Source organism: Salarias fasciatus, chromosome 11, assembly GCF_902148845.1.
Source record: "Salarias fasciatus chromosome 11, fSalaFa1.1, whole genome shotgun sequence".
NCBI lineage: Eukaryota > Metazoa > Chordata > Actinopteri > Blenniiformes > Blenniidae > Salarias > Salarias fasciatus.
This window is the reverse complement of record NC_043755.1, coordinates 6,346,457-6,353,399: the sequence shown is the minus strand read 5'-3', so window position 1 is coordinate 6,353,399 and position 6,943 is coordinate 6,346,457.

Sequence of the window (6,943 nt, the reverse complement as noted above, 5' to 3'; positions counted from 1 at the left end):
TTCCCTGTGCACACATGATTCTACATCCTCATTATGAGGATGTGCCTCTTGCATGACATAATCACTTTTTTGACTCACCCACATGGACTTCACACCCATGGCGACTCACGCTGCCCACGCCTACAAGTCTTATCACACTTTCAGGTACAGTGACGACATACTCTGAGCCAGAACGGTTACCAGACCGTCTACATCCTCAGCACTCAAGCTTGCATTCCTAGCTTCTATAAAATTGTAATGGCAGAAATAGTTTTGAGAATAAAGTTAAACTGAACACAGGGTGACCCAGTGATAGAGTGGTAAATGCTCACAACAAGAATGTCCCAAGTTTGAGGCCTGCTGGGGGGGCAGTTCAATGTAAAGTACAGTAAAAAGGGAGAACTAGAGTGGAATTTACTGGTATCCACTGACTCAGTGATTCCCAACCAGGTTGGCACATTAAAAGTGTTATTCATCTAAGAATAATAATGTTTAATAGTGTCCACAGTATGCACAAAGGTAAGCTCATAAAATAAGCAGCTAAAGAAGAAATGGCAGCGGGTCAGGCGAAAGAGAAAAATGAATCTGTCAAAAAAAAAAAAGTATCAAGAGAATTACTCAGAATATGGCTTTATTGAGCTAAATTCATCTCATGCAGTGAAAAACTGGCACTTGAGAGTTTGAAACTACAAACTAAAGTGGCGCCAATTTTACAAACACTCTGAGATGGAGCATCAGCCCAAAGAGAAAAGCAACTCATCCTTGCAGAATATATATATAAAGAAACTGTATTTCACATCGAGTGTGCTATGAGGTTCCTTTAAGTTTTTTGGTTTTAGTATTTCTACAGGGTGTGATGAGGGAGGGTCACACAGGTTCACGGGAGTAAAGATGTGGGTCCCTCAAGATGAAGGTGTGACTCATAGCACTCTCTTGAGATTACAACTAACCCACATATCTTCATGACGTTCAGGTTGAGACATGGCTGAGTTGCACTTCATTCAGGTTGTGAAACCAAAGCCACAGTTTCAGCGGAGTTTCTGCTGCATTCGAGCCTCTGCAGCAGCTGTTGTGTAACCTGTTGCTGCCTGATTCATGTCTGTGACCTGTGGGGAGTGGTCACTGGGGTCTGTGATAGCCTATTGTCCCACAAGGAATGTTTCCAGTCTCTCCTCATTTCCAGTGGGACAAAAAAATGTGTTGAATTTCCACTCAGAGCTTTTCCACAGCGACTGGCAAAATAATATGAACCCCCCCCCCCCCCTCCATCCTGGATTCCGGTTCTCAGGCGGCGGGGCGACACGTACGTGGAAGAAGAGGCCTCTGTTTGTGTGTCATTCTAAATCTCTTCCACTTCACAAGCTTTTCCTCTGTTTGGTGAGGGGAGAAGCTCACTGATATATGTACACCCTCTCTGGTTCCTATTTTTCCAGCTGCAGTGATTGGGTGGTGCCTTGGTGACTGGAGTTTGGCTCAGACAGCTAGAAGGCAGCTCTCGGGTCCAGTCGGTCTGAAGGTAAGACCAAAAAAAAAAAAAAAAAAGTGGGGGGAGAAAACAGGAGGCCGTCAGAATCAGAGCCAGACAGGCTGGAATGCAGCCAGACCTTGGAATGAACAGTTCCTCCCCCTCCCGTGTTAAACTCTTTCTTTCTGTAATACAACTTTTTTTTTTTTGGACCACTTCTTCTCTCCTGTTTCTCATTTTCTCATTTTATCTTCCTAGGCACTCTTATTTCCCTTCCTATCTTCATTTCCACTCCTCCCTCACCCCGTCCCGCTGTGCATGAATCAGTGCAAACTCATAATGCTTCAGTAATCATATCCGCTCCACTTAGATACCAGTCTCCCTTTTCTGCAACAACAGGAACTATTTTAAGTTTAACCTGAAAAACAGAAGAGACCCTATGAATTTTTCTTGTAGTTGCTGATCTCACACACAAATGTCTTTCATTTTTCCCTCAGTTTTGAACTACACCAAAAAATCCACAAACAGGTTTCCAGGCACTTCCTGGCTCAGCCCCATAGTCACATAAACTACGGAGACTTTCAAACTGATATAAGGCTTGTAAAAAGAGTAGCGTTCACAGATGTTAGAGCCCAATGTTCCTGGTAAAACTAGTTTTTACTAGTTTTGTGTTTTATAATAAGCAGGTGCTTTTCAACAGTAGAACTTTTCTCCTCTAAATTAGCATTTGAAAAAAGGTCAAGTGTGTCAAACTCATTCTCAGTTTATTAATGGGAATTCATTATAGATTGAAGTCCACAACCATCTTGAATTAAGACTAGAAAAACCGACAAACTGGCAGCTGATCTCAACTCAGTCACAGTAGAAAGTGAAAGATTATACTTTCAACAATACTGTAATAAAAACTAATCCTACCAGTGATAGAGTATCACTCCAGAACACATCAAAAGTAAAAGTAGATTACTCATTTATAACACTCTTGCAATGAACCCTGTCTACATGATAGCTGCACCATTCAAAAAACAGTCAGAACACATCAGAATAATGTTCTTTATTAATCCCAAAGGGAAATTATTTGTATTATTTGTAGAAAAATTGAGGATGGAACAGTGTCAGTAGTCATTCCTGTCTTTGGGGTCATCTGGTTGTTGCCTCATGAGGGCACATGTTGATTATTTCATGAATACCAAAGTAGCTCAAACCTCTCATATTTGGAGGCTCGCAGCTTGTATAAAAATGATGAAGAGAGTCTTACCCCCTCAGTGTGGTGCCTGCAATAAAAGTGCATGTAAATCTACAAAGTCGGGAGTCCAGATGTCCCCCAGGCAGTACAAGATCCTGCATACTCGTGACTGATCATGGTCTCCTCACTCAACACCCAGAGGAAAAACCACTCTGCAGCCCAACTGGCTTCCACTCAAAGCCAGCTCCAGACTGCAGTATAGGAGTCCCCCCAGCAGGTGTCAGACTGATACATAGAACTCTGCTGCATGATGCTGAAATGCCTGGAGGGCAGAAGACTCCCCTACACTCACTGACAGCAAGCAAATCAGCATCAGCCGGAGACGTGATGAAATACAGCAGGGTGGGTGAGGTGGAAAGCCATAAATTCTGACGTGATAACAGACTGAAAGACTTGGTGGGGACAGTGGACGCAAGAGAGGAAGCTGGACATGTGAGCATCTGCAAGGGTAAACAGTGCACCACTGATGGCAGTGGTCTAGACCAGGAGGGCTGGGATGCGAGAGAATGTAGGGTAATTGCTGGACAGGAGGGAAGAGAATTGTAAATAATAGAGAAGGATTGGGAACTCCTCATACGCACCGTGCTGCCTTGTGCAACTGTCGGGCTTTAGCACAAATGTCATGGAGGCAGGGACCATCACGCTCACACTGACATAAAATCCTCAAAATACTGTATGTGTACACCAGGATTCAAGATAGAAATGTTTATATCTCCCTTGCTACCATCCGCCCTCAGCCCCCTCCTCATAAACAAACCACACAATTGTTCCCTCCCATTTTTCCATCACCCTTTATCTTTTTCTCTGTCCTCTATTCACACTCCAGCATTCCTTTTATACATATGTCCTGTGCATATGTGAAATCCACTGCTGGCCAGCTGTCAAACGCCCCCTCCCTTTTTTTTCGCCCTTGAAGAACACACACACATCCTCTTCTTAAGTAACTTGATGACTTCTTGCGGGTTCAAACTGTTACATGTGGTTCCAATTAGCCCGCACAGTAACACACTCCAGCAGCAGTTTGATTCAGCCGGGGACGGGCTGCAAATAAAGATACATCGAAAGCAATGGACGGTAACCAAGTTAAGACAACGGGGAGGAGAAAACTCATCTCTTTCAGAGGAGTTTATCCACTCTGAGTGAGTTTCTTTCTCCAAGTGCCTTCGCCGACTTCAAAAGCAAATCATTTACATTCATCAACCCGAAACAACTTGAGAACGCCCAAACGTGAGTGTATAAAAGCTGCTTCTCGTTGTCCTACATGGTAACCAGGGGTTGACAGACAGATAGTGACAGGTACATGAAAGTCACTGATTACATGAATTATGTGTGTGTGGCTCTTCAGGGTGATATTGAACAGTAGCTGCTGCATTTACATTCAGTGCATCATCACCCCAGATAAGAAAACAAGGGAGGTGTCGACAGAAACATGGCAGAAGTAATCTGTGTCATGTGTTGCAAGTCGGCTTTCTTCCATCGTGCACGCTTTGTTAGCAAGCAGCCGGATATGTGTGAGAGTTATAAAGGAGATTACAAAAACAGTAAGACACAACATTTTCAAGCATTTCTTTCATTTGTTGAACCAGCCCATACTTATATGTGATGGCCACCAATTCATCCCCAGTCTCGATGACATTACTGTAGCTGTGTGGTATTTTGTCGGCATCTTAAAAAGGTCTGCAAGTTTTATGTGTTATACAAGCAAAAAAGGCACAGATGTGAGCAAAAATATACCCAAGCAAATGTAAATGGCTTTCCCTTGTAGAGCAGATTTTCACCACTTTGACAGTCTTAAGGAGCTTTGCACTGTTAGTCTCAACTCCCCTCTCATACTCACATCAATGCAAGGCCAGCACAGCAGTCTTGCAGAATTGAACCACCAACCCTTGGACTACAAAATGACCGATTGTCTCAACTGACCCACAGTTTAATAGGCAGATGTCTTTCCCAAGTTTAGAGAAAAATGTTAGTTTTACATTCATGACTTAGACTTTGTGGTTTGAGTATTTGAAGGAGAGATCATATGAAAACCTTCTCTTTCCAGGAGGAAGGTTTTCAGGTTTGGTTTGATTTCAATCATCTTTGGCCTGCAAATGATAAGACTTTTTTTTTAAAAAAAGCCTGTTTCTGTTTCACTAAACCCAATAGAATGTATATTTGTTTAGTGGCAGTTGCAGTTCAAAATCAATTTACTATGTAAGAGGGGAGAAAGCAGTAAAGTCTCCCATTTCAGTGAATCGAATTGCAGCAAAAAAAAAGCTAATCATCTAATCGTTGCAGCTCTACAGTATGTGACAGTTTTCATCTCAGTAATCGGATCTGATCCTCCCTTCAATAGAGAAGAAAACTGAACACGAATCGTATTGACAAGGAAAAGACTGGTGGAGCAAAATAGACACACCTAGATGAGCTAAAGATTTCAGGAAAATACATCAATCTCCATGAATTTATCAGCGTGAGACTGAATCTTTAAAAAAAAAAAAAAATTAGATGCTCAAAATGAGGAACTGGGTTTAGAAAGCTGGAGGGCGAGTGATGTTGACAACAATAGAGCCGGAGTGTTAGCTGCGGTTACACATATTGGGGGGAGTTGTGTATTTCCTTTACAACTTGGCTCTGGGTATGTAAGTAAAGACGAACCCCGCAGCCATCTACCCTGCCAGTGGAAAATCAACAGCGTGAGCTAACACTTTTCTATATATAAACACAGAGTGCAGAGATAGACTGGATTATGTATGATTTGTCATTTCTGTCAAAGTCACACATGAATTAGATGTTATACAATGCATAATCACCGTGGCCATTTATTTGCGTTCCAATATGTATTTAGCTTATTAACTGTGAGCGACAGCGTAATAGTTTTTCTTCTGCATTTGTGGAGCGCTTTTTATTCCTCGCAGTATTGTCTCCACACCTCTCTCGCACATGACTCCTCTCTTACTCGCTGTCCATCCCATCATCACTCCCCCCATCTGCCCATGTCCATTTCTCTCTGTTCCTCCTTCCATCTGTCCTCCTCTTTTTCCTCTCTCCCTTTTTTTTTTTTTTTTTTTTTTTTGACCGTGGGTAAAGTCAACGACACACACACGACTGACCGCACGCACACACACACAAACACACACAGACATGCACACACAGACAGCCTCTCACTGCCCAGACTGTGCCGGCATCTTTCGGGAAAACACTCACAGAAACAGCTCACATAAATTTGTAATCATCAAAGACTGAATAGCTGAACAGCTGACCACCAGACACAGAGGGAAGAAGGGAATGAGAAGAGTAAGAAAGACCAGTTTGGAAACCTTTTTTGGTTTCAAACTGAATGCAGACAGGTGCATTAAGAGGGAAGGTTTTTTTTTTTATTTATTATTTAGATGTGGGGAGGTTAGAAATTCACAGACAGTGTCCACAAAAAAAGAGAGAGAGAGACGTCATTAATGTTTTACTAAAAACGTGCGAGTGTGGCAGGGAATTAGGGAAAACGAGAGGGAACAAAAGCAGTGAATAAAGGGAAGATCGGGGGATGTGATGCAGAAAGCAAAGCATAAGCAAAGAGATGACTGGGGGCGGATCAATACGGAGAGATGACAGAGGAGGAGGTGGAGACTCAGCAGCAGCTTGACTGCGAAGGAAAACCCTCTGCTGCTTTTTTTTCTCCTCTGGATTGTTTAATATCGGCGTACAGGAGTGCAATTTTTGAGGGGGCTGGAGGAGGGGATGGAGGGATGGATGGTGGGAGACGGGGAGGGAGGGAGGGAGGGAGGATGTGGAGGATGACTGAGAGGGGAGAGGCACGAGGAAACCGCTGCAGTGCATTGTTAGGCTGAGCGCACACAGGAGAGGGAGACAGAGAGAGAATCCCCCATTTTAGCCCAACAATATTACAGCAGTGCAGAGATATCTTCAACAATGGCAGTCCGGCACTCTCGGCACTGAGCTATTGATCTTAGTGGTAGCGACCCAACACACACTATCACTCCAAACGTTGTGCTTTTCATATTTCTTATTTCTAGTGCTTGCACACTTATTATCTAATCCTACGAGGCGATGTCGCTCAAATTGTTAGAATGTCAACATTGCAGCAATTTCAATTGGATCTTATACAATTATTTGCATAGGTAAGATGGTAGTGTTGACATTAGTGACAGTGATACAGTCTGTTTAAAAACAGACATCTGTTTTTATAATTCCAATAATGCCTCACATCTTTATTTAGTCCTAATCTGTCTCCCTCAGGCATACTGACTTACTAACCG